The sequence below is a fragment of the Rhea americana genome, unplaced genomic scaffold (genome assembly GCF_003343005.1).
Source record: "Rhea americana isolate MKP2758 unplaced genomic scaffold, rheAme1 scaffold_31, whole genome shotgun sequence".
Taxonomy (NCBI): domain Eukaryota; kingdom Metazoa; phylum Chordata; class Aves; order Rheiformes; family Rheidae; genus Rhea; species Rhea americana.
This window is the reverse complement of record NW_028186435.1, coordinates 4,717,776-4,745,671: the sequence shown is the minus strand read 5'-3', so window position 1 is coordinate 4,745,671 and position 27,896 is coordinate 4,717,776. Positions and strand designations below refer to the sequence as shown.

General features: G+C 41.9%; 1 long non-coding RNA gene across 2 annotated transcripts; it reads right to left on the bottom strand.

Moving 5' to 3' along the window:
* Positions 1–10,708: 10,708 nt before the first annotated feature.
* On the bottom strand, positions 10,709–27,894 carry LOC146593014 (uncharacterized). Of its 2 annotated transcripts, XR_014896481.1 has the most exons (5): positions 27,261–27,894; positions 26,032–26,225; positions 25,616–25,800; positions 22,117–22,288; positions 10,709–11,401 (listed from the first exon to the last, which is right to left on the bottom strand). It is a non-coding gene; the product is annotated as an uncharacterized LOC146593014 (long non-coding RNA). The 2 variants fall into 2 exon arrangements; XR_014896480.1 differs by having other exon boundaries at positions 26,032–27,894.
* Between the last annotated feature and the right edge of the window lie 2 nt (positions 27,895–27,896).

The following is a 27,896-nucleotide window of genomic DNA, read 5'->3' as shown; positions in this document are numbered from 1 at the left end:
GTGCTTTTCCTGGACTGAGGCCCAGATTTTGTTATATATCTTGCCTGTTACTGTTTTTCTTGCTTCTTCCAAAGTAGAAAAGGCTCCTTTGAAGAAACCTATTTTCTAGACACTTTGATACGCCAGTGTTGGGGTCTGTTTAAATACTTCAAGCTTGATATATACGCAAATAGATTTAAAATTTTCTGGATAGAAGCCAACATTGCCTGTCTGGATCTTGTTATCAATATGCTGTGAGACAGAGTAGTGTCTACACTGACATAGAGAGTATATGCTAGGCCAGACAGATAATACATATACTTGCTGTGCCTTTATTTTCCTCAGCACTGTTTTAACTAGCAGCGCCTGAAAAATTTTGTGCCCAAATTGAAGTCTTCTGTCTAACTTAAAGGAGGACTATTAGCACACACTGGTAGCGCAATACACCTGCTTGGTAAAGGAACGATTTTTTTGTTCTTGCTTCAGCCGAGAAGATTCATCAACAATTTGATCCAGCAACTGACCATCTGTGGGACTAATACTCTTTCAGGAACCATTCAGCTGGGCTGGACACAATGCACTTTTGCAGGTCGACCTGCTCTTCATTACTGATGCTCTACAGGTTGAGCTGAAACTGARGCTACAGGTTAGCGAGAAGAAGCACGGGGACAGGAAATCATCAGGCACATTCCTTGCTTATTCTTTTGGGTATCTACAGAAGACATGTGCAAATGCATCAGACTTTCCTGTATGCCATCTCATTCGTGTTCACTGAAGGCTGTCAGAGCTTTTTACCTTCAGAACTACTGAGAAACAGAGGGTCAGATTCAGTTTTATTGCTCCAAATACTTCTCTTAAGTCCAGCTAGAGGGTGGCCAGCAAGAGAATAATTAATGTTTACTGGCCCCACTAAAATTACTTCCTGCAATATCTTATCCAACCAATCTGCCGTGAGAGAAAGTTTTCCCTACTGGTACAGGCATAAGTCACTCTAACTTTTGTGGCTGCAAACTGAAATCAATTCCTTCCCCACCTTCCAATGTTTGCTCAGGTGCAGTTTGGTTTCCACGTGAACTGATTCATGAGAACCTGCCTCAACCAGCAAGCTAACAGGAGTCACCAACTAACCTGCACTGACTTTGCAAACAAAGTCMTCAACCTGAAAGAGACTGCTACATAAAAGCATGTTGCATAAAACCATCTTTCTATTTGTGACTTACTGTAAGTCCTTAGGTGATTTGCCTTTGAGGATGAATACATTTTTAATCAATCAGCAAGGCATGCAGTATGCAAAGTTCATGCTAGCTTGAGCAGCAGTGGACTGTGTTTTTTCCCCTGGTGAACAACCCCCTTGCAGCCTGTGAGCTTTAGCTGGTGAGGTTACACAGCCTGCCTATTAGGACTGCTCTCAGCCACATGCCTGACTGCACGCTCAAGTCTCAGGGCCAAGAGCAAACTTTAAAGGAACTCTGCCAATTAAATGTAAGCAGAAAACAAAGACTGTATTTTTCATCAAAGCGAATGTGATCAGAAATGTTCTCATGATGTTGGCACTGATGATAGTTATTACTCTGCATTCAGTGAAGATGGCTTTTAATTGAATTTGAATATTAAAATCTGAAACATGAGAATAAAGCCATCTAAAAGTTATAGTTGATCAAACTGTCCACTGGCCAGTGGAAGTAAATTAAATACATTTTGCTAGTGGTGAAAAGTAAACCTAATTTCAAAAGACAGTAAAGATTTTCTGTGCCAAATATTTTATAGTCTTGTTTTGTGGATCTTGCAAGGCGAAAAAAGCCTAGTTGGCATGCATTATCTACAAGCAGCAAAGACAAAACACTGCAGAGAGGTTATCCCAGATGAATTCCAGTAAACTTCTTATATCACGTCATAATCCAAATACACTGTAACTGGTTCAGAAAACATATTTGAGGAATGACATAGGGAACTTATAGAATATACTAGAATTAGCTCTTGTTCTGTCTCGATTTTAAAGACAATTGATTCAGGCCTGCCTCAGTTCAGAAAAAAGAGTATTCYGGATTAAGTGTTTAAAAGTGCTTTGCTGGATTGAGACCCTATTTACAGTAAGTTTAAATATACAGACAGACTCCAAGGAAGTTTTATGGACTTAAAAAGGCAGTATTTTCAATCCCTTTATCTTATTTTTCTTTTCAAGATTAGAAGCAGGTGGTGAGCTTACTACTCTAGGAAGCTCGCCTCCAATGGTCAAAAGGCCACTTGAGTCTTCTCTTAGACAGCTACGAGATAGCTGAAAGGCGTGACTGGGGATATGGTCATCTGTTTTTCAGAGCCTTCCCAGAGCTTCTGGTGCATTATAATACTGAGGAAAAGAAAGAAGCATATCAAGAATGTCATAGAATCATAGAATCAGTAAGGTTGGAYGGGGAGATCATCTAGTCCAACTGCCCTGCTCAAGCAGGGTCACCTAAAGCATGTTAGACAGGGTTGTCATGTGGGCCTTGAATAGCTCCAGAAAAGGAGACTGCACAACCTCTCTGGGYAACCTGGTCCAGTGCTCTGTCACTCTCACAGTGAAGAAATTCCCCCTCAYGTTCAGGCGGAACTTCCTGTGCTTCARTTTCTGCCYRTTGCCTCTTGTCCTGTCACACGGGGCAACTGAAAAGAGTTTGTCCCCGTCCCCTTGACACCCTCCCTTCAGGTACTTGTACACATTGATAAGATCCCCCCTCAGTCTTCTCYTCCCCAGGCTGAAGAGGCCCAGCTCTCGCAGCCGTTCCTCAGAGGGCAGATGCTGCAGCCCTCTGATCATCCTTGTAGCCCTATGCTGGACTCTCTCCAGTAGCTCCATGTCTCTCTTGTACTGGGGAGTCCAGAACTGGACACAGTACTCGAGATGAGGTCTCCCCAGGGCTGAGGGGAGGGGCAGGATCAGCTCCCTCCACCTGCTGGCAACAGTCTTCCTAATGCACCCCAGGATACGATTGGCCTTCTTGGCCACAAGGGCACATTGCTAGCTTATGGTCAACTTGTCATCCACCAGCACTTCCAGGTCCTTCTCTGCAGAGCTGCTCTCCAGGTCAGCCCCCAGCTTGTACTGGTRCCTGGGGTTATTTTTCCCTAGGTGCAGGACTSTGCACTTGCCCTTGTTGAACCTCATTAGGTTCCTCTCTGCCCAGGKCTCTCTGAATGGCAGCACAGCCCTCTGGTGTGTCAGCCACTCCTCCCAGCTTGGAATCATCAGCAGACTTGCTGAGGAGGCRCTCYGTCCCCTCATCCAGGTCACTGATGAATCAGTTGAGCAGGATGGGACCCAGTACTGAGCCCTGGGGGACGCCACTAGCCACAGGCCTCCAACTAGACTCCACGCCACTGATGAYGACCCTCTSAGCTCTGCCTTTCAGCCAGTTCTCAATCCACCTCACTGTCTACTCATCTAACCCACACTTCCTGAGCTTCTCTAGGAGGATGTTATGGGAGATAGCATCGAAAGCCTTGCTGAAGTCAAGGTACACAACRTCCACTGCTCTYCCCTCATCTACCCAGCCAGTCATTCCATCGTAGAAGGCTATCAATCAGATTGGTTAAGCAAGATTTCYCCTTGGTGAATCCGTGCTGGCTMCTCCTGATCACCTTCTTCTCGTCCATATGTCTGGAGATGACATCCAGAATGAGCTGTTTCATGACCTTTCCAGGGATGGAGGTGAGGCTRACTGGCCTGTAGTTGCCTGGGTCCTCCTTCTTGCCCTTYTTGAAGACTGGAGTGACACTGGCTTTCTTYCAGTCCTCAGGCACCTCTCCAGTTCTCCAGGGCCTTTCAAAGATGATGGAGAGTGGCCTGCTCTCTCAGTATCCATGGGTGCATCCCATCTGGGTTCATAGATTTGTGGATGTCTAGCCTGCCCAGAAGGTCTCTAATCCTATCCTCCTCAACCAAAGGAAAGTCTTCCCTTCTCTGGACTTTTTCCCTCACGTCCAGGCTGCAGGATTCCTGAGGGCTGCCCTTAGCAGTGCAGACTGAAGCAAAGAAGCATTCAGTAATTCTGCCTCTCTGTATCCCTTGTCACCAGGGCCCCTGTCCCRTTCAGTAGCAGACTCACATTTTCCCTAGTCCTCCTCTTGCRGCTGATGTATTTGAAGAAGCCCTTCCTGTTGTCCTTGACATCCCTTGCCAGACTCAATTCCAACAGGGCCTTGGTCTTTCTTGCTGCATCTCTACATACTCTGACTGCATTCCTGTAATTCTCCCAAGTAGTCTGTCCCCTCTTCCACATTCTGTGTACTTTCTTCTTCTGTCTGAATTTGGCCAGGAGCTCCTTGCTCACCCTTGCAGGTCTTCTGCCCCTTATGCTGCACTTCTTACTCATGGGGATGCAAATTCAGAGTGTCTGAAATAAGCATAAGATTGCTGACTGCATTGCATCTACAAAATTCTTGTAAATAGGTCTTGCTAGCATGTATTGAATTCATTTCACTCCAAGCCTCCTAATAAACCCTCCTGAATGTCTCAGGTACATGCTGAACAAAAGAGAAGATTAAACATTTTGCCTTAAAAACCCTGTGATCCGATGAACCTTTGCTTAAAAAACAAGTGGGAACATGACCATTCCAAAGGGATCTCAATAGTTCTTCCTTGATTTCCATAATTCAGTAACTTACAATTACGCATTTCAAAGTCACCTGAAAGAACCAATAAAGACAGATTGATTACTTTATTTGTATACATCACTATGAGAAATTATCACTCAAAGCTGCCARAACCAATTCTATGCCAGCCCTTGATCTAAAATTAGACTAAGGACAAGGAAATGTTTTCTCCTTTACAATGATCACCTAAACCTGAGTGAGTCAACAGAAAAAGAAAGTCTGCAAAACAGTCAATACCAACGGATGACTACTGATGAAAAGCCTCATGGAAGGCCCCTCAAGACCTTTGTGAGAACTTGTAAAATTTTCGTCATCCAGTAAGCAAGTGCTGAAAATACCCACTAGGGATATGTGTTGTAATTTACATAGAGGTAGTAACCAGTCAGAGAAAATAGATATCTATGTAGTGGTTCTAAGCACAGAGGGTGGTTCTAGTTTCCCAGAAACTGTGAATGGCCATAACAAAGATGGAAAAAATTCTGCACTGGCCTTTTTTACTCTAGTTGCCCTACTATCAAGAGTAGGATCATATAGTTCTACCCATATCATATAGGATCCTTACAGTTTTACCCATGAAGCAGCATGAACATAGCATAGAAAACTGTAGTGCTGTATCTGGATGGAGGTAGTGTCAATTAACCAAGCTTCTCATTTCTCAGAAATTTGCATGCCTTTTCACAGATRCTGAGTGGAGGTCAAGGAAATGTTTGTTTTGGCTCTGACTTCAGCAATTCTAACACTTCCTTACACCCAGTTGATTGCACTTGGATTTGAGCACTTGCTTAAAGTCAAGAATCTGTTTGCTTCTCTGTGGAAGACATTGTCTTCCACAGAATCATGACCTAATACAAATACAGGTCAACACTGTTCCTCCACCACAGCCCTTCCATCTGGGGCCATCTGTGAGAGTTTAGTCTAAGCAGAGGATAGTCCTCACCTAACTCCACAGTTCCTCAGACTGTTATCATCTTAAAATGCAAGTTGGGTTTGTACATACATATGTAAGGATATATGCCTCATATTACTCTGTATGCGTGCTTCGTGTGTGCACAGTGCACGTAGGCCTAGATCTGTGAGTGTCTGTTCGCATGTGGATAGATAAACAGATAATTTGGAATTGTTTCAAAGCAAGTGAAACGTTTTTCTTTCTTTCTAGTTGTTTTGCAAGAACTTGGCCTGGGATTTTCCAGGGAGCTAAATGTATGAGTGACATACTTGCCTGTTTTTACAGCTCCTGCCTTATGTCAGTTTAAGCATCTTTCCTACACCTGGAGGAGTTCAACAAACATCAGCTCACAGGTGTCACCCTCCATTGGCTGAAGGCTGGCTCCAGAGAGTCTAGCCAATATCTGCTTTGACTATTAACAGCTTTGGAGAGGCCAAACTCAGTGTGTGGGGGGAAGGTGGGAGGAGAAGGGGGAAGGAAAAGGAAGGAGGTACATGTATGTGCGTGTGCATTTGCTGCTGCTTTAACTTTCCATCCATTTAAGAGTTTAAATACTAGTCAAGCACTTAAAATAACATTAGGACACATTCCAGCTTTCTCTGCCAGTCAGAAGGAAAAAATGTTTGAAACCCTGCATCTCAGCACCCCAAGGGCTTTATGATTTGTTAGGTTTAGTAGTTCAGAGGATTAAAAAGACAGAAATATTAGTAGAAAAAGAAGAGGAAAAAAGTCAATGTATTCACTGAAGCAAATCTAATGGGTTGCTGGGCCAGAGAAGAATAGGTTCTACTACCTAACTGAATCTTATTTATATTTCTTTCTCCACAATAAAAAATAATTTTCTAGACATTCCCCCCCCCCGCTTTTTTTTTCTTTTATTTTTTTTGCTATGCTAGTCACATTTCCTAAATCCTTTATCAACGGCTGTTCTGCATATGAATGGGCTGTAATTGAACTGTCACATTCATGAAGGTCAGTAACCTTTCATTAGGAAGAATGTGTCTTTCTTGATAAATTGGAAAGTCCCTGAGGATTTGAGAGCWTTTTTTTTTATTTCATTCTTTCAAATATACCTTAAAAATCTAACACAGATATCTCTCTCGCTTTCTTTTGCTCTCCTTTCATTGCGCTCTGACAAACCCCTCTTCTTTGTCTTTGTCATAGGCAGTTCCATGCAAAATATTCAATCACATGCTTTCACTGTGACCTTCTTAAAAGCAAAATGGGATGTGTAAGCTTCCCTTCCCCCCCCGCCAATCTCTCGCTTTCAGTTGCAGATAACTGATACTTCTCCTTAAAAAAAGAGAAAAGCTTGGGATTACAGTTGTTGTCATGTTCTTGTTTCTTCAGAGTGACTAGAGTATCAACTGTAAAGTGACCTAAGTCAAACTGTGTTACTGCCAGTATACCTGCTCATCTTTATGGTGTGTCCGTTTATCTGTATGGATGGACAGCTGAACACTTCAAGTAGTGACAGGCAGTATGGAAAAAACAAACTAGGGAGAGAATTGTGCTAAAAACCCACTTAGGTACCACAGACACCTTTTGATCCCTGTCAGAGGATAGATCCATACAACTCAGCCTTCACTCTGTAATGGAAACAAGCTCTTTAGAGGAGTTTTTTGTACCTTGATCTCAACTGTGATACACCAGTGTCATTAAGAGAAGCCTAGTTGTTGCCAGACCCATAATTACTACCAAAAGCTYAATTCTTCCACCAGATTTCAGTTAGAAAGCATGTAGAAGGATACATAGAGATGTGCTGAGTGTCCCATCCTTACTAGGGTAAGGGTGCTTTCAGATGTCTTAACATTATCAACAAGACTACTAATTGCAGGGACAGAAGTTGTCTGTTCCTGTTGCTCCCAGGACTAGGCCAAGTTCTTCATAGAGAGCCCACCATATATCAGATGCCAGCTGAATGTCAGGAGGGCAGGAAAAAGGCAGCTGGATGCTGACAAATTTAGTCACTATCAAAATGGAAACATCAGCATAGAAAGAGGGCAACTTGATCAAATGGAAACAAATACCTGGTCTTTGCTGTTAACTAGTCAAACACTTCAAGAAGTAACATGAATTATAGGCTCTCCAGAGCTGACAGAAGGCTATCTGTTTTTTGTCAGCACCAGCAAAATTACTGTGACTGAAGATTCACTGTTCTAAGATGGAATACAGAGGAATGAGGGACAACGTAAAACTGCAAAGCAGCTCAGAGTCCTATCAGGGTGCAGGACACACTTGAAGCTTTTCAGTTGGATAGAGGAAAAAAGCAGAACATTTCATTTTTGAAAGAATGGTTGAGGAATTAATACTTATTTAATTAGGCTTGACTTATGTTTCTCAAGCATTTCCTCAACTAGTATAGTTGTGCTCAGTTTACATGCCCAGCTTTGAATGGAAATGCTTTACTGCATGGCCACAGTTGGATCTTCTTATACTAGTGAGGGAAACCATCCATAAAAAGATTCTCTCACAGTACAAGAGAAAGATTTGACCCAACTTCCATTCTGTTGCCCTCCAGCAAATGAGAGAGTGTCTGAATTCATGGGGAAGGGGATCCTGATTTAAAATCCTGATGTCTTCTTAAAGGTTCTAGCTCTGCTCTAGTTCTGTCACCCCTCTCTAGGCGCAGAGGTCATGTGGGAGTCTAGCCAGGCTGTGGCCAGAGGTATAAATCAGCCTAGATCATCATCAGAGATCTCTCTACCACTGCTGAATTGCAGGCACCTATGATATGCAGGCACCTCAGTATACAGAAAGAGTTCAGCCTTTACTAGTGGCTGAAGGTATGTGGCAACTTCTACCTMGGGCTCTAAAACAACGGAAAGGTCTTCACAGGCAATCAGTTTTATAGCATCATGTTCAGACTGACCAACATGAGAGTCTAACTTAGAAATCGCAGCTACAATGACATCTAAGGTCAATAAACAATAAGTGATTCAGCCAGACCCCTATCTTTCATGAGCAGCAGTCACAACACATCAAATAGGCAGACTGACTTCTCTACGTGCCTAACTTGGGTACCAGGATGACTTTTTTTTCCACTGACTGCACAGGAAGCCAAGGTCTAGCAGCTTGGCACAACAGGTGGTCAGAATTGCTCATCAGTCTCTTGACCTGACATGCTGTCATTGCTCCCATGCTTCATAGCAAGCAACTGGAGCACAGCTCATAGTTTCTAACTCTTAGCCTGACCCTGGCTCTGCAGAATAAATAGATACATTCTGTGCACTGCTTTTCAATTGTACACTGGGAGGTGACTCTGAAGTGAGCCCTGTTTCAGAGGCAAGATCCTGATTGCTTTAGTGAGGAAGGGAATAGTAAGCAAAGTAGAAAAGCAAAGCGGTATTTTAATGCAAAGCACAGTTTATGGACCAGTTTTCCCAAGAGTTAATTCAGAGATCTGTGCTGTTTTAATCTCCCGCAATGTATGTGGGTGTGCCAGTGATCTGGAGGATGGTTTCATGCAAGCGCCCAAACATTCACATACTTTCAGTTGCCAAAAGAACAGAATTAACTGCCAGTCAAATCAGCTCAAGTGGAAGCCTGCAATCTTGGGAAAAAAATCTCATCAAAATATGTATTTTTAATATATTTTCAAGCCTGCCTGGCTTAAAATACCCTTGGGGCAGCACTTCTGATGGTATATTGTTGCTACTCTTCTCAGCTAGAAGCTTAATAGCCAAGTGGATGTGAGGTTACCATTTGCAAATCTCTGGAGAGATCCTATTCTGATTCACGCTCTTGTCTCCTCTGTCCAATTTTACTCAAATTTGTTTTCTCACTTGAAATTGGAGGTAACTTCCTAAGTCTCAATTCTTGGATTCATAGACAGCTAAATCTTTTTCTATATCAAGGAATTTGTACTCCAAGATTTCTGTCCAGGGCTACCTCAAATGAGGATATGACAGCTGCATATGGAAAAAGCATCAGAGTGCAGCATATCACCTCATTATATATTTCCAAACCAAAACAAAGAGACTTCTCAAGCACTCTGTACTGTGTATAAAATAAAAGTGGTTGAAGAATTTGTTTAGAAGTGTGTTAACCATTTTCCAGGCAGGCGGTGAATAAATCCACTTTACCACTTCATGGCTTTACAAAGAAGCCCATCCATTAACATGGGAACCCTCTTGTTTGCATTTCTTAACAGCTGACATTTGTACCTTTCGAAGGAAAGTGAAGGGCATCTCATTGCTTCATTGTTTAAATCAGTGTGGAAATAATGGGGATGATAGGGAATTGGAGCTAATTTCCTTTGTCTCCTATTCAGCAGATAATGGTGGTATGTGCGGGATGCTAAAGGCCAGGCAGAGGAGGTGACCTGAAGATGACTTCATTCTTATGAGGTTTATCAAAGGCTCCTGTCAGTCAAATACATGCTGAGAGATTGGGGACTGGCCATCTGGTCCAAAGTTAATCAAAGAGGAAAAAGGAAAGTAAGCAGGTGAAAAATCCCCCTGTCAGCTTTGTGCAAGGTGGAGGGAGATGCAGACAGAGGAGGGAACTCCTCCGCTCCAGCAGCCCAGCACTGAGGCTCAATAGCTATGCTGCATGCAGAGGAGTAAACGCAGTGGAGTGGGGTGGAGGAGTGCAGGGAAAAGGGAAAGATAGCGTTGTTTCAATTTTTCACTGCAACGATCCCGCACCAATTTTAAGTGGTGATTCTGAAGGTCACTGCTGCTGTTAGCCATGCAGAGCAGAGGCAGAATTGTTTCACTTGTCCTCAGAAAGAAAGGGGAGCGAGTGACTCATGGCAGGGAACCAGTGTACCATAACACAGGATTTTCTGTCAGGGAGCCAGAATTCTTCCCTCAGAGCTGTTGCCTGCAAGCAAGAACTAGAGGTACAGCCATGCCACCTTCTTGTCCTGCAGACACAACTGACACACAGCTCCTCACCTTCCGCCCCTTCCAGCCACTGGGCTTAAAATCAGGTATCCTGCAAGCCCTAGCTGCTTCTAAGTGATCTGTGTAATCAGCCTGTGAGAGCTTTCATGTCATTATTGGCCCACACACATTTTTACATTGTGTATAAGCTAAAAGAGGGGATTTAACAACATGGAGTTTGGTTGAAAGGGTCTCACATGATGTTTATAAGAAAGAAGACACCAATCAGACAACTGAAATAGTATTTAAATATGTGCGCTACATATACATACATTCTTTCACCTTAGATGCATTCTGAAGTAAAACATCCCAGTGTGACAGCCTGTTAGTCTGATTTCCATAACCAGCCCTGTTCAGCAGCCCAAATCAGCTAAATAGAGACATATTTTTAAAACTGCAAACATCCAGATTGCAAATCCCTCTCTGATGCTGGCAAGTAGTCATGCTAATGAGTAGTCTCCTTGACTCCAGGAGAAAAATGCTTGCCAGCAAGGGTTTCACAATCTCAGCCCCAAACATTTATAAAATGATTAATCAATGTGAACTCTTTTTAAAAAACAAAAAAAAAAAGAGGAGGAGAGGAAATAGGGGAAGGTTCTTTTGAAGGGCTGCAAATTAAGGCTGAGCACTCGGAGACGTTGTTGTGGACTTGCGCAGAGCAAGGGAAGAACTTGCTGCCTTTAGCACCCCCCACACACACACACACACTGATAAAAACATGCTAAAAACGGAGAGAACTAGAACAAAAGAGTTTGGCCGCTTTGTATGCCTGGGGGTGGGATGTGCCTCTTCATTAGGTTTCCATGCAGTTCCCTCCTCAGGTCGAGGTCCAGTCAGGCCCCCATAGGGAGGAACATACGGAAAACAGTTGCAGTGAGTTCTGCTCCACCTGCAGCTTTGCTGGGCTGTCTCCTCCGATGCCCTGGTTGGGAACGCTGCTTTGCATGGTTGAGAGCTGTTTAAAAGAAAAAAAAAAGAAAAAAAARGTGATAATATGGGAGTGGATGCATGCAGGGCTCTAAAAACAAAAGCAAACCTTTACAAAGAGCTCAGCCCCAAAGGAACTCTGCAGAGTAGAGGATTTCAGCAGAGAACATGCAGCTCTGTCCGTGGTATTCAATAGCACCACATCCACAACCATACGCTACTTGCTGCCTTCAGATTTTCAGTGTTTTTTTTAAAAAAAAAAACAGAGAGAGAGCAACCTGCTGCAGACTAGCTAGCTCAAAACAGGTGCAGACAAAACTGATTAAGGACGAAAACTGAGACACCTTCAATTATCTTGCTGCTAATGCCTGACATGACCCTTATACATGGGAATGAAGGTCAGTGAAGAATTTGACCAGCACTGCACACAGACTGTAATTTTATTCACCTGGACCTGCACTTGCTTTTTACCAAGCTTCCTTAGATGAGCTGTGTTGACTTCTGCGAAAGAGAATTTGGTAATAGTAGTTTTTCTTACCTTCTGGAAACAGAAATGAAGAACACAGCAGCATGCATCATGTATTTATGGTTTCCCTTCCCTAGTTCCTGCTGGACTTTACAGAAGGAAAAAGCTTTGGACTTTTGTGTGTCTGCAAGGATTCCTAGTCTAACACGTTGGCTGAACACACAGGCATGAACAACCTTCCTACAGCATGTCCTCTTTCTTCTCCTCAGCTTCTCATGGGCTTGAAATAATTTGACATGCCAATTTAGAAGCTTCCTCAAATCAAACAGTAACTTCATTTTAGTTGGTATCTCTGACTTTTTCCAAAAGCAAATAGGAGATTTAGCTGCATAACCCTGAATTAATTGTAAATAAGCAATTATATCCCCTTGACCTAAGAATGTCAGTCTGTGGTCCTTTCCCTATATCCTCACAACTCCCCTATGTCTAGAAATCATTTCTTTGCAACTCTTGCACTATTAAGTCCTTCCTGCAGAGCCTTTTCAGCTCTCTTCTCCACTATACTGCATGGTCAACATCAAGCATGCTGAATATATGCCCTAATGGTTGCTACAATGATAATTCACAGAGAACCAGTTTCCTTTCAAAACATTTCAGAATAGCAAGGAGTTGGGGGAGGGAAGTTATCAGGATGCTGGAAAGCACTAATACAATTTATTAGACAAACCCTATGCGGATGCAATGGCAGGTCTGCTATCAAAGGCAAAAACCTTCAGGCATTTTACATCCCATAATCCCAACGAAAGCCTGTTTCTGCAGATACCCTGCAGTTCATGAATCACTGGCTGTAGCATACAAAATCCCCTATTTAAGTAATTACAGTACAATACACAAATCTGCACAGTGGCTGATGTTATATAAAATATTCCAAGACAGTTTCAAAACTGCAATATAAAAAATCCCAACTGGAATCAAACGTCTTGCAGTGAGCACATCTTGTGAAGTGGAGAAGGCTCTGATATAATCACATTAGGCTGGTCCTGGGAACTGGAAGAGGTCTGACAACACAGAGACCCAAGCCAGGCGTGGACAGGGAACAACTCCTCTCTCCACACATGGTTTTCCATTTGTTTATATTTGGACTTCAGTGCACTGATTTACTACGTGTGAATCATTACTTCTTGTTTTCTCTGATTTTATAATCTTCCTACCCTCAAGCTCCCCATTTTTACATAGCTGGATGATTTTTTTAATTGCTACCTTAGTTCTCAAACATCAGACTATACAGGGAGATGCCAAAACTCAACCCTGTCCTTTGCCATGCATTGCCCCAGTAATGGGGCTGGCTTCTAGTTCATCAGAATGAACCAGAAGCCTGGTATCTTAGAAAGATTTCTAAATTCCACTAGACTATTGGCAGACTTATCTCTGTATACAGTCCACATTTATCTCTGCACACCTACCTGGACAGGGCAGACCAGCTCCTACAGTCAGCACTGGAACAGTTAGCCTTTCTCTCATGGAGAGTCTCTTTTTTGCCTAACTTTGATTTCACCTGCAGACTGCACTTTTTATTGGACTTCTACTTCATAAGGCTTCTACTCTTCAGCTGCTACGTAAATTGGACTTGGAGTGACAGGTGGGTGTTGTTTTGCCAAATCATCTCCAGACCATACCAGCAACTCTCAGTTATACCCACATAACCACAGAAGCAACAAGAAAGCATAAAGAAGAGCAAAACTGCATTATGATTTGCAGACCATRATAAACATGATTAATTAGAAAATACATTCTACTCTTCTGTTTACAATTTAAAATCTGATGAGGGTCACAGCAGAGATAAAATTTGAASTGGAAAATGGACATTATTTTTACTGTAACAGTTTGCTGACTTTCTCCTTCAGATGGAATATGCAGCCCACCTACACAGGAAGTCCAGGTTTTACAAATGTCAGTCTAAGTAGAGCTTATTATTGTCTGAAATCTCCTGCATCTCTCACAGGGTCCAGCTCTTAAGTACAAACTTTATCTTTTAGTTCTTGGTACAATGAATCTGCAGTACAATTTGAAGTTGGCCTGCAAAGAGAAAAATAATAATGGCCCATGATATATAAGGTCAGTCCACATTTTCAAAGTGTTTTGTGAACTGGAAACCTTTCTCCAAAGTATTTCACTTTGTATTTCATCCAATAAAACATTACATGCTAGTGGAATTTTATCCTGTTAACGTTGGCAAAGGTTTCTTCCCCAGATAGCTGGTTTGGTTCAGGTGTAATTTAATTTCATACCTCAAAACAAATCAATGTCATTACTCAGGTGCAGCTTCACAGGTTCCTGAGATAGTCTAAATAAAGTGAGCCACAGCAATCAAGGCACAAACACCAACTACACAGTGAAAACATGGAGGGACAGCAATTACCATCTTGTGCAAGGAGCTGTGTTAGGTTCATATGGAGCTCCCAGAGCAGGCTGTTAAACTGGACATAAACTTGCTTTTGAAGGAAGGCAGAGCCAGGATACAGAAGACTTTCCTGGGTTAGGCCTGCTTTTTACTAAAAGCATCAATCACAAAAAGTACAAATGGTTTGAGTTAAGGACACAGTGAAGAGTTTGGCAGAAATTTGGCCTGCATCATATGCGGGATATTGTGATTCCTCCAGCTGCAATTCCCTGGGATGCATTTCACCTAGCCACCACCTGACAGGAAATATTTAGGAGGCTATAAGTCTTCTTTAGAAGAAAATTACAGAAGAAAAGGGTCCCATATAACAACTACAACATGAGAAGAAGCCTCCTCGCAGTTTATGTTTTAGGTGCCCGGCTGAAATCCTGATTTCATAAAGTCTCTTGCCATCTAGGAGGCTGAGTTTGCCAAAGTCTAGGCAGACATTCCTTTCTTTCATAAATATTTAACCTGCTGCATTTCCTAGCATCATATTCAGGGAAGAATAGATTCAACTGCACTGTGGACTTAAGACATAGTATATCCTGAAATGAAAAACTGTTTGGTTTGCATAACCCCATGCACTACAACAGGTGGTCATTTAATAATATAAAGGAGTCCTCATTCTTCTCATTTATAGGATTTATTTGCTAGAGCAAGGGGAGATAGAATTTTGAGATTTTTTTTTTTTTTGATATAGTTGATTTGTTGATGTTGATTTTATTTTTCTCTATTTTCTTGGCTTAATAGAAAACCAAGATTTTTGATTCAGTGATCATATTATATGAGACAACTGATTTGTTTGCTATATCAGAGATAGAGTTGCACCATAATATTTAATCATCTCTGTTTATATGCATATAGGTTGTTTTATGGCTTTAATTTAAAGAATAGAGTGAAAGATCCAGCCTTAGGAGAAAGGGTAGTTATCCAGATATTTTGCCTAAAAAACCCCCCAAACCCTGACTCATTATCAGAGTAAATTAAAGAGGTAGGGGAGAAAGGGTGGAGTTGATTCACTCCTACAATTTTGTCAGTTTAAAATTCCATTGGTGTCAAAATTGCAGCAGTAATACAATAGACAAGATAGCCAGTATCTTCTCCCAGTTTTCTCAGCACTCAAAAGCAAAAACCAAGACCTATCCAAAAATTAAAAAACCAGAAGATGTTTCCCTCAGGCATGTCCAGCGCCTAATATCCACCTTTTCCTGTGCTCATCGTCAAACAATCAACTTGAATGGTGACTGAAATAGTGGTCATGGTTATGATGTGCATCCTTTTAGGGTGGATGAGCTCATGATTTATGAATGAGATTGTATCAGAGCTTCTAGAAAAACTGGATGTTAATCTAGGGTCTTCCTCCTGTACACCCTTCCAAAATCCAGAGAATAGAATCATCAAAAGAAGAAGACAGCATTAAAAAGAAAGATAAAAACCCCATAGCTCTGGTAATCACTTGGAGAGGTCTGTGYAGCCACCAACTGAAACAGGGATCTTTGGTCTATTGTGGGGTATTAAGTGACTTCAAGAAAATGAGATGGGAAGTTAAATATACAAAGTAGGTTTTAGCAAGCCTGTGGATGAAGAAGGACAAAAAACCCTCCTATGGTTGTCAGTAAAAAGGAGGGTGACACTCTTATAGAGTTAGAGGAGGTCAATAAATCACCACCCTTATCTTGCAAACAGAGCCTGTGACTTCAAAAATTAGCTCATTTATTCTGCACAATTAAATTTATTGAAGTGTGACAGAAAAAGTTTAGCAATCACTGATGCAGAAAGGCAGCAACAACGGAGGCAGGCAGCTGAGTGAGCAACACAATTAGTTGATTTTCATTTTATTTATCAATATAATTATTGAATTGTATTTATCCTATTTCACAGATTTTTACCATTATTACAGCCTGGGCCTCAAGGGGAAGAATTAGTTCAAATTTTCAGTCTAACTTAATGTGATTACAGAGCAGCTAATAAAAGAAAAGTTCTATAAARTGCTACACAATCTTGTATTCAATGTCACCCCATCACCAGGCTCTGAAATCCAGAATCCTTTCATGTAAAGGTAGTAAATTGAATATGAACTGTGAACACAGTACATTCCCTAGATGGCAACTGAAACTGTATCTGCAGGATCTTGATGCTACATTAAAGAAGCCAAGATTCCTCCTCAGTTTTAAACTTAGAGATACATTTCTTTCTTTAAAAACAAACAAASCAACAAACAAACCCCCCAAAACTACATCGKCGTCTTTCCCACTACTACTTCAAGCCTCCAAATTAATCCACATTTCAAATTCTGGGCAGATGGGGATAAYTGACATTTCACCAGAGAGGAGAGAAGCACTGTGGCAACAGGACTTTTGTTAGATGAGTGTTTTCACCTTCCTGCCAGCCACGGTACACTTCAGTTATTTGGGAATGTTGTGAAAAGAAAAGCAGTAACTTTGGAGAGACTCCCRAGTGCCAGAAGGGTGGCGAATGAATACAGTAGTAGCTGCCTTCTAGGTCCCCTGACCTAGAACAGACTGGTGTCTGGGAGGTTGAACAATGGTTATGTACACACAGGCATGTTGTTTACATATGTAACTCCATCTCATTCATTATTTGTAATGATATGGATGAAGTACCCATGGTCCAGAAGTCAAGGAAGTTTCAAGGGTTTCTTCTGGGATGCCAGGAGAACAMACAAGCCCAGTTAGTGTAATGATTGTTTTGGAAAAGAGACCACCTCCTCAAAGCAGAGAGTACTATGAAGGGCAGAYCAGCAGCTTGGACCTTAACCATGTCCCCTGCTACCTTGCTAAATCCCAGAAAAATGAACAAAGCTGTGGGAAACTATTTTTTCAGACTGGTAAATCCAGCAAAGTGCTGAGACAGTGAAGAGAGTTAATTCAGGAGGAGCTAAAAGAAAGGAAGGAGGCAGTGGAGAGATGGATTTTAGAATAACCAATTTCAAATAAACCTCTAATTGTTTTCCATAAAAGTGAGAATGACACACAATCACAATCCTAAAAATCCATGCAAGTAGACAGCAATTGAGTAAAGAGCCCTACACCTAATTTTTAAAGGGGACCAGAGAAGATGAAAATTGGGAGTCAGCAGTGCAGCTTGACAGGCCAACAGGACAACATGCTCCCCACAAACACCCCTTGGGACATAGCATTGGAGATTGTCTCCAACATGTGGGAGGATAACAGGACAGAGACCCAGAAGYATGGCCTTGATTCAAGGGAAAGGAAATGGCAGGGAAGAAGGTTGTGCCTGAAGCACTAGCTGAAGGGACCAGCAAAAGTTTCTCCTAGGAGCTGCAGACATGGGGCGCCAGCTGCCCTGACCACCCTGCTCTGGCAGGAGCAGCTCCACTCTCTTTGCAAGAGTGGGTGTAGTTTGGTGGGCAAGCTGCAGTCAAAGTGTTTGGCCTGGTTGGGTCTGYGGCCCAGAAACCACTTTGGGTGCTAGAAACAGCTTCTTCAGGTTGCAGAGGCTAGAGGGGCGGAAGCACCTCAACATAGCATCATGAACACCATCTGTATACTGCAAAAGGGATGTCTGAGCTGCAGCCTGACCCAGACACATTAGACCTGYTTGTGCCCACTAGTTGCTTGCATCACACCAGCAGTCTGTGGAAGCTGAGCAGGGCAACACTCAAGTCACCTGGAGGCACCTTGAAGGTTGACAGCCCATTCCCTATCACAGCTACCAGAACAAATTACCACCTCTTATGGAATTAAAACATCAAAGAGAGTCCAGTGAAAGACCTTGTCTAATGGAATTTATGGATAACATTTTAACTTACACACATGAAGGCAGCCAAAATTCCCTGTTCTGCCTCCCACCTTCTAATCAGAGAAGACAATTTCATCCCACCACATTTCCTGGTCCAGGGCACACATTTCCCTACAGATGCTGAAAGCCCCTCGTAGGCTCAGTCTATATCATTCATACTCAGATGTTCCAATGGGTTTAAGTTCTTACCCATAATTACAAAATTTACCAGATTTGTACACACCGAAAAAAAAAWAWAATATTCAAAACTTCTGGCAAATATTTTTAAACAAAGTAAGAGCTATTGAACAGTTACAAAGGCATCTATTACTAAAGTAATTTTTGCTCTTGTCCAGTCCATTTCAGAAGCATCTAGACTATTCTAAGTCACTCTGGCTCACTTCTTGGTGTGCCTTTTTGTCATTCACAGTGTCAACTTTGGTTTTGAACTTGTGACACACAGAACAAGACATGCTAGACCTGACTCACGCATATATTCCATCTTTGCCTTCTATACACAYGAGGAAGTAAGCGTATGTTCAGCAGTAAGCTATATAATAACTCATGTCCATTCTCACAGGTTCAGGAAATTAGACCACATGCTATTGCGAGTGTCTGACTTTTCCAATGTTTTGAAAGACTGTCTTTCCATTGCAACTAGGTTATTCAGTTCTACCCTCCATTTCCATTTCATAAAAAATAATTTATTTGCTCTGAGAAAAAGACATAAGAGCCATTTTTCTAAATGTTGGTCATAGTGTCATGGAGCATTGCCTAAAACATTAAAAATAGAGAAGGTCCAGTATAACTCTATAGCTGTAATTAATAATAATGAATATTATTACATGTAATTTATAGCTGACTTTGGGTGATAAGATGGTTCCAGAATTCCCACTGATTTAAACTATATTTTCAGGTTACTCGGAGCTTGATGTCTGAGTAGGCTCTGACTGTATTTTGGTAATTTAGTGTAGTGAATTCTGCAGGAACGGGCAAGAAGGGAGGTTTATGTCTATAAAACATTTAGATTAATAGAGCTAATAAATTGGACCCTGCTCTCAGTGGGACTATTCAAAGTAAATTTGATGTGTTCTATCTACAGAAAAGGGGACCAAAAGAGAAAACCATATATTATACATTTTCTTTCATGTGTTTCTTTTGGAAAAATCCTGGAAAGTTGCTTCTCCATTTATGCTTACATATGTTTATACGTCCCATCGGGATCTGGTGTTGTGGGGAACCATGCTATAGCAGCACCTTGCAGTGATCTGTCCACCTCCAGTGACGCATGCACAGAGGTGGCCTTGTCTCCAAAGAGGTTTCACTTGAGTGTTGGAAAGGATATGATGAAGGGACATATGAGAATAAAAAGGGATTAAAGAACAAAAGACAATTTTAAGGCAACAAAATAATCTTGGCACTCTAGCCAAGACAAGCAAAACCTTGGTTGCTTTTGCTTGTATTTCACTATCAGCAGAAAATAATGGAATATCGCTGAGGACTAATTTCTTCTTACAATCTTTGCAGAATGCTGCAAGGTTCTTACCAGCAGGGAAAAGCTGCAAATGAGTGCATGAAAGGGGTTTCTAGGTCTGACTGAGGACTCAGCAATCAATAATTGCAAGTTCACTCTTCATTGGTACTTTTCATTCCAAGAACACCACATTATCTTGCAAAGAAAGAGCATCCATGTGTCATGGGGTCCCAGTCTGGCAGGTGGATCTCCCCTCAAGGGAGATCAGAAAGGCTTTAGAAAACTAAACAACTAGATTTTACTAGATTATAGATTAGAAYCCTTAACTTGTCAAAGCAGTGTAAACTGGATTGACTAAGTCAAACACAATCACACTAAAATGGATAAAACAAAGGATCTTCCCCTGCCCACTGCATCCTTATAGGGCAAGTCCATGCCTTCAAGTCTGGTTTTGTTCAATTCAGTGGCTTTTTGGACCACAGCAAGCCCTGCACAATCCTTTCCGGTCCCTACAAAGCTGCCTCTTTCCATCGCAAAGACACATGATTGTGAGTCTCTCCCTGCTTCTCTTTGCAGTCTCCCAACCTGACTGCTGGGCTAGAGGCTTTTCCTGCAGAGTGATTACTTCTCCTGCGTGCCTGCCAGATCCTGCCACCCCCCTGAAATTACTTACTCTTTGAGACTGCTGCATGGCTCTAAATGGTAGGAAGAACTATCTTCCTCCCACAACGGCTGTACTTGAACCAACCACTCCTTTTTTAAAACAAATCTAAACCTGCAAACTGAGAACAAATAAAGCAGATACTGTCTGACACACCTTGTCATTATCTTCGTTTTCCAGTTGGGAAACTAAACCTCAGAAAGAGGGAGAGCCAAGGTCATAAAGACTGTCAGGGCACCTCTGCCTTTGCTGGCCCTCCCATCCCTCTTTGCTGGCTTAGACATTATGCCATAAAGGCTCAGACAAGTCTATTTTAAACAGTCTTGCATGTGCTGAAAACTCTAGCAGAGCTTACACACTCATCCCTCAAATCTCTCAAAAGGACATTGTTCATGTGCAGATACAGAGCATTGGCCTTGATCCATCTGACATCCAATACTTTGTGCTTTAAAAATGTCACAAACCTGGAGGATGCTTTTCTCTACCCATGTCAATTAACACAGCTTTGTTTTGTCCCCTCCCCCACCTTTTTTCTCTAAATTAAGACCTTAAACAGGGCAGTTTTATCCAGGGACAAATTTGATTTTGGACTGACTTTACAAGCATCTCAAATCAGCTCAGGGGAGTGCTGTATACCCGTCAGGCTTCTGAGCTGACTTTTCATTCCAAATCAAATATGGTTTTCTAAATAATTATTTACCCATGAACAGGTCACAGAGCCACTAATGGCAGGATTTTATTTCCCCTTCTGTATTCAAAATCATTACTCAAAAGGGCAATGTGCATAAGGTTTTCATACTGTCCACGAATTCTTCTTTTCTTTAGGCCATATTACGCATAAGAATTAGCGTGCACCACCGAAGATAGAGAAAGCCTAGCCAGCTCTTCAGAGAAAACAAATTAATTGCATACATTCAGTGAGAGCAAAATGCACTGGAATCTTTGTGTATGAAATTCTTGATCCCCTCTTAAACTTTTGGATTAGCAGGGGCCCAGGAAACAGTAAACAGCAGTTCTGCAAAGCACAGGAAGCAGTACCATATCATTGCACCTTTCCATACATCGCTTTTCTTATTCTTACTATGAAGATTCATGATCCTTACCTATCTGCCTAAAGCACTCAGACCTCCAGGGCTACAAGAGGCTATAGACTGCAAGCATAGATTTCAGGCTTGAAATTGGGCAAGTTGGAGGAAAAGGAGAGTCTAGGGGACAACAGAGGTGAGGCCACTGTGTGGAGTTAGTGGAGTCAGAACAGGTGGAGCTACACAGTACAGGGTGAAAGCACCTCCTCCTCCCTACAGTTTCGACAACACCCCCACTTAGACCTGTCCTGATTTTGAATACAAAGCAAAAACTACTTTCAAGGAAGCCAAAGTGCGACAGAACCTGGCTCAGCTCTATCAACCTGAGCTTCCCCATCAGTCTCCTGCCCACGCTTTCCTCAGATTATACCTTCACTCAGATTACAAATAACTGTACATGACACAGCTGACCTTCATGTTGGTTGAGCCCAGTTAGTGGAGGGGCAGTTTGCTACTACCTTAAAACTAGGGACCTAGATGAGACAGTGGCCAGTAAGTCAGTTACAAGAGACAATAACTGGAGCTAATATGACTGTGAGTGGAGCAGGCAGAAGGGCCAGGACTCAGACTTCATGACTCTTCTCTTACAGCTCTGATGAAACTACACTGAGCAGACGGTGCTCAGGCCTTGCACCACCTCTTACATGAAGTCTGATGATATATAAGAAATAAAACTCTTCCTTAACCTTCCCAGAATCTTTGAAGAGTCGGAAACACACCAGTCGGGTTAAACAACAACAAAAAGCCTTAAATGGAGGGATGCAACTGAGGGAGTACGCCATGGATTTATGGAGGGGGCCAATACATAAGATTTTGGAAGAGGAAAAAATGTATTTAACATCTAGTACTTACCTTTATACCATCCAAGACACCAGAACATTACATCAGCACCTGCTTGGCATGYGAGTACTCCAGAACTGCCCTGGGTCAGCAAATGACCCTCATTGCTAAACAAGAAGGTCATCAAAAGACAGAGCCAAGCTCTTTACAGTGGTGCATGGTGGGAGGACAGGAAACRACAGGCCTAAAATGAAAAAAGAGAAGTTCAGACTGGTTATGAGGAAAATATTTTTCCCTCTGAGAAAAGTCAAGCAGTGGAACAGTTGCCCAGGGGTTGTGCAGCCTCCRTGGAGGTTTTCAAGATCCATTTGGATAAATCCCTGAGCAACCTGGTCTCATCTCACGGCTGACCCTGATTAGAGCAGGAGGWTGGACTAGAGACCTCCTGGACTAGAGACCTTCTAACCTGAATTAGCCTRTKATCCTCTCCCCCCTGAAATTGTTTGGCTTCACACTGGCTATTGCATACTGTTTGGCCTTGCACGAGAAAAGAGAACAGTCACTCTCTATTTGATAGCTAGGTCGCTCTCTTCGTGTTGGAATATTTGCGTTTTGATCCCCTTTGTAATGGCTGATTAAGTCCTGCGATTAGATGTATAACACCTCCATATTAATACCAGACTTCTACTGCAGTGTGTCAACAGGTACATAGTTTCCGGCACAGACAGATCTGCCTGCTGTACATTGCTATACATATTACATAGTGTAGGGGGGCTTGCTACAGTGACCAGTAAAAAGAAAAATACATGTGYATGGGAAATTAAACTTCATCTCCTGCCACTGAGGCTGTTCAAATATCCAAGGTTCCATCACACTCTTCCAGCTCAGCGCCATCTTCCCTTGCATTTCTCTGGGATGAGAACATAAGGAAATGCCATTCCTTTTACAGCTAAATCGTGCTATTACTGCAACTACTTCTGAGATATTGGTACTGTTTGTTCTCCTAGCAGCAACTTCAGGGAGCTTGAACAGTCATACATTGCTCAGAGAAAACACAGAAGAAGAAAAACAAGCTGAAATTTTGGTGGAGACCAAAATTATGAACAGGAAATAGATTTTTTTCCCCTTTAAGCCCCGAATATCTCGCCTGTACTACACTATAAGGATTTCTAACCCTTCTCAAGTAATGTCATCAGTGCCAGATATTTAGTGCAATTATTTCAGCAGTGTATGTCAAATCTCGCTCAAATATTTGCATGTATCTTAGCTCCTAAACTTACAAGTATTAATTCAAGAAGATATAAGTGAAATCTGCCACAGCACATGTTAATTAAGATATTTAAACACTACAGGCCACAGTCACAGAGACACAGAGAACATCCAACTCTCATTAGAATCAGTGTAGAAAGGACTCTTCTTCTCATTACAGTTACTTAAACAATAAATTAATTAAAAACTCCTCAAAAAGCCCAAACTCAAAACTATTCAAGATGTGTGGGAATAATGCCACACWCTTGCAATCTGCTGCTCATGGAAAAAACAGCAATCCTTTATTTTCATCTTTATTCTCAGCTATATTTCTCTTTTCCCTACACAGCCCATGTGGACTATATAACTAAGCAAATGAGGCAGTGGAAAGTGTGAGAGGATATTAATTCCTGCATTATACCTCTGAGCAAGCTCATGTCAATAGATCCCAGCAGCGTAGGTAGTGGCAGCCTTAAATGGCTCAGCAAGTGGCTAAAAGAATACCCCGATCTGACTTCCGAGACCTTAATAAACTATGYCCCCTCTCAGTCCTTATTCTTGTGTTTGTACTCATCATTTAGAGATACAGTAAACTCCATGGAAAGACACTGTGCCCCTTTTATTTATGTACTTTTCTCAAGAAAGCTTTCTGTCAGGCTATATCTATACATCCATTTTTCCTCCCCACACCAAGGCTCCTGGAACCTGTTGGCATATTTCAAGTCAACCTGCTAGAGGAGTGGGCAAATAAAAGAYGAATTTCCACAAATATCATGAAAATAAGAAGGTAGTACAGCGAAGAACTGTAGTGTTTCTAGCAAAAGAGAGCCTAAGAGCTCTGTTATCATTTTTATTAGACACTCCCCAGAGGCAAGCACTTGGAGAAATTCCCCAATCACAGCAAAAACTGGGAATAGAGGTCACTACCTCCTTAGGTAATTCCGTCACAGGATCCAAAGCCATAAAACATCAGGCTTCATGTGTGCCACTCACTAATTCCAGGTATCAGATCCTGATACCACACCTGCATTTTGATAACACTAACTGGTTATCTCCACTATGGGCTGGATCTAAAACTGCAGTGAGATGCTCGCAGTGCAACTCAGATGTGATGGAGGTGACTGACAGCATGGGAGCAATCTGCCATCCCTCAGTTTACCACCTCCTTTAGGGCACTTTCCAAGACACCTCCAGTTCTTCTGCTGAGTGTATCCAGAAGCACCACTGTCTTGTCYGGGTTGGGCCCTGGAGCTATCAACTCATAAGCCATTTGGGACAAAAGAACTAGGTCCTTTAGTGCTGATGTTCATCTAGCCCAATGCTGGGGAAGGGGAGAGGCTCCTGATTAAGGTATGCTGTTACACAGCCAGCAACRGCTCAGATCCTAGGGCTTAGAGGCACAGGAGGTACTCATTCTCATGGATCTGGTCACCTTCTGCCTGAGGGGCTTATATCCCACCTAACTTTCACAAGTGCTCCCTTCCCATCTGAACCATGGGGAACTGGAACTGCCAGATGATGATAATGATTAACTATGAACCTGCTGTTAAAGTTCTGCTAGACAATCAACCAAATCCTCAGATTAGTGTCTAAAAAAGTAGAACGTATCTGGAATGTGCCAATCTATCAACTGAAGAGACACTCTAGACCTTTAGACCTCTCTCTGTCACACAAGCACCTTTAAAAACAGTTCAGTTCTGAAATCCTTTCGACTTGAAACAGTTTTAATTTTGGACAATCTTCTCTAATTCAGTTACATCTCCTATTATCTCATACATGTATCAGACATATCTCTCTGTCCCTTTATAAATAATGTTCACATGTCTAGATTATAATTTAGTGCAGAATTTCAGGTCTTACTGTTCAGATGTCAAATTCTTTTAGTAGAAASCTTTTTAGATAATAGGATTCTTTTTTGTATTATGTATTCACAAACTCCCTGCAGTGATAGGGGTATAGTTCAAAGATTGTTTCAACACTGCTGATTTGATTCTTAATTAAATTATTTTGTTTAGAAAGGGATAAATAAATACTGGTCACAGTTTAAAGAAGCAGAAGTGGGTCACAGAACTTGAAAAGGCTGCCCAGTGAAATAAAACTGACAAAAGATTGCATTGCTCTTTCTGCAGAATTGTGTCCATGAAGGGCTAGAATGATGTGAACTGAAAACCCTGGGCTGAGCTTGCACAAAAGAAGAGGTCAGTCAAGGGTGTTTTGTAAGGTGGGGAATGAGATTTACAGCAACATAACCAGTTGGCCAGTTCATCATTACACACTACACATGTCCTAAATTAGGAGATCATGAAACGTGTGGGTACATTACGAGAAGCACATTGGGCGAGTTGTTCTCTTTCCAGTTCTTTGAGACTCAACACCACGTCTCCCAGGAGTCTGTAAATCATCAGCAGGTGATATTTTTTGGCCATCATACAATGGACAGTCAGAGCTGGTTACAACTTTTACTAGACTTTTGCTGCTCATGTTTTTAAAGTTCTCTTTTCTGGGAAGCTGCAAAACAAACCACAAACCAGCAAGTAAATTAGCACAGCACAGAATAGAATTCCAGAGATAAGAGACATGCTGATAATATAGTCTTTGACATTTGTTTGGGAGCACTGCTGAGTTAAATACCAGTCCATAACCAGATTAATGAACGTACATCTGCTCTCTCTCTCTATGCACCTATGTAGCCCCTGTCAGTGCAGTATCTGAACACCCCTGAACCACCAATGAACTTACCCTCATAGCATCCCTCTGAGGTTGCCAAACACAGACATTAACCAACTTGTCTGAGGTCAGATGGAAATATGTGGCAGAGAAAGGCTCCTATTCCAGAATTTTGGTTCTCCATAACCACAGTTGATACATCTATGATATAGGGTCCCTCATGTATCTGATACATAAAAAGTTGTTACTGATCCTCTCTGTAGCCACTGAGGAGAAAACAAGATTTGCATTAAAGGAAAATGTGTTGGACATCAGGGAAATTTTCTAAGTGCAGATAAGCGAAGTGCTGGGTCAGGATGTTCATAGCAATATGGAAACATGTTTTTCATACAGGTTTTTAAAAAGGGCTGATACGTATCTGTCAGGAATGGTCTTGGCATTTGAAAGACTAACCTAGGCCCACTATTCTACACTGCGGATACAACAGCCTAGGACATTACCTAGTATGTTATGCCATCTTTAGTTTTGCAGCGCATACCAGAATTTGAGCAGTAGGCAAGTAATAGTGACATTTATTATTACCACAGTGAAATCAGAATGGGACTAATTCTAGTGGCAGAAAATAAACATAATAAGATATCTCATCAAGTTATTAAATCAAGCAGCTGCAATGGACCAAGGATAGGCCCTCTCAGCAATGTTCAGCCATAGTAAATAGAGTGAGAGGGAATGTCTCTGTRTAAGGAGGTCTAGGGCTTTGGCATAGACCATAGGTAGCATGTAAGGCCTGCTGACAATTAAAGCAACTTTCAAGAGTTCTCTCAGCATCTGATTAGTCCAAAATCTACAAGATGCAAAGGCAAAATGAAACTGCTGCATCTGCATAGAAGAGATCTGGTATGGGTCCAGTCCAATTCCTTTTTAATCCAATGGAACATCTCCATCTGACTTTGGGAGCTTGGACTAGGCTTCCTCTTGACAAAAAGTGGCCTAAATTTCATAGCTTATAAGGAGTGAATTCCTTGGAAAGTTTAGATTCTCCAATAGAACCTCCTGCTATAACACATTTGTATGGGATTTCTGAGTATCTAGCAGCCCAGACATCCAAAATCCTGGACCAACAGCAACTGTACACATGCAATGAGTCAGATGCAGCAGCCAGACATACATTACATACTGTAAGCTATACTTACAGTATGTGCACTAATCAACTCACTACACATAAGCATTAAAATGCATGCATCCCACTTCTGAGCTTAGCCCTCTGGTCAAAAATGTATCTGCATGTGTTCTTGACTCACGTGACCCAGCCACAATTTTGCAATGCATCTTCTTCTCTTCCTTGTTTGGGGCTTTGCCTCTGCCCTGCTTATAGAGATAAAATAGTAACAGGGAAATAGTTGAAATAAAGCATGTGTTCTGAATTATTTATGTGATTTCTGTTTGTTTTAGTTTTTTTAACTGGAACAGCAAAAAAAAGAACAGAAATACCAAACATACCTGCCCAGCTATGCAGCAGAGATGGAACTAAGTAACAAACACAGCCCAGAGTAAAACTATGGTTTGCATTTTGGGGAAAAATGTGTCATATCATGAGTAGGTATGTGAATTTCCAATGGATTAAGCAAACTTCACCATATGCTGCAGGTCAAAAAATATGTCTGTGCATGTGTAGAGATACAGATGTCTATCTCCCTCTGCTATTTCTAACAGCATGCAGAGCTGGAGTTCATAGCAGGATCTGGCACTGAGAAACCAAGCTGTGCATGTGAAGCCCAGCAGAGCTGAATACATTTGCTTGTACACTACATCATAGGTGGAGCATGCCGTTCATTGTGTCTTTTGGCTCAGTAGAAGAAGGCTCAAGCCACCAAGCTCTCGCAGTGTACCATCTTACCTTCCTAGGGCATGCCTAACCCAAGCCACAGAAACCTGTC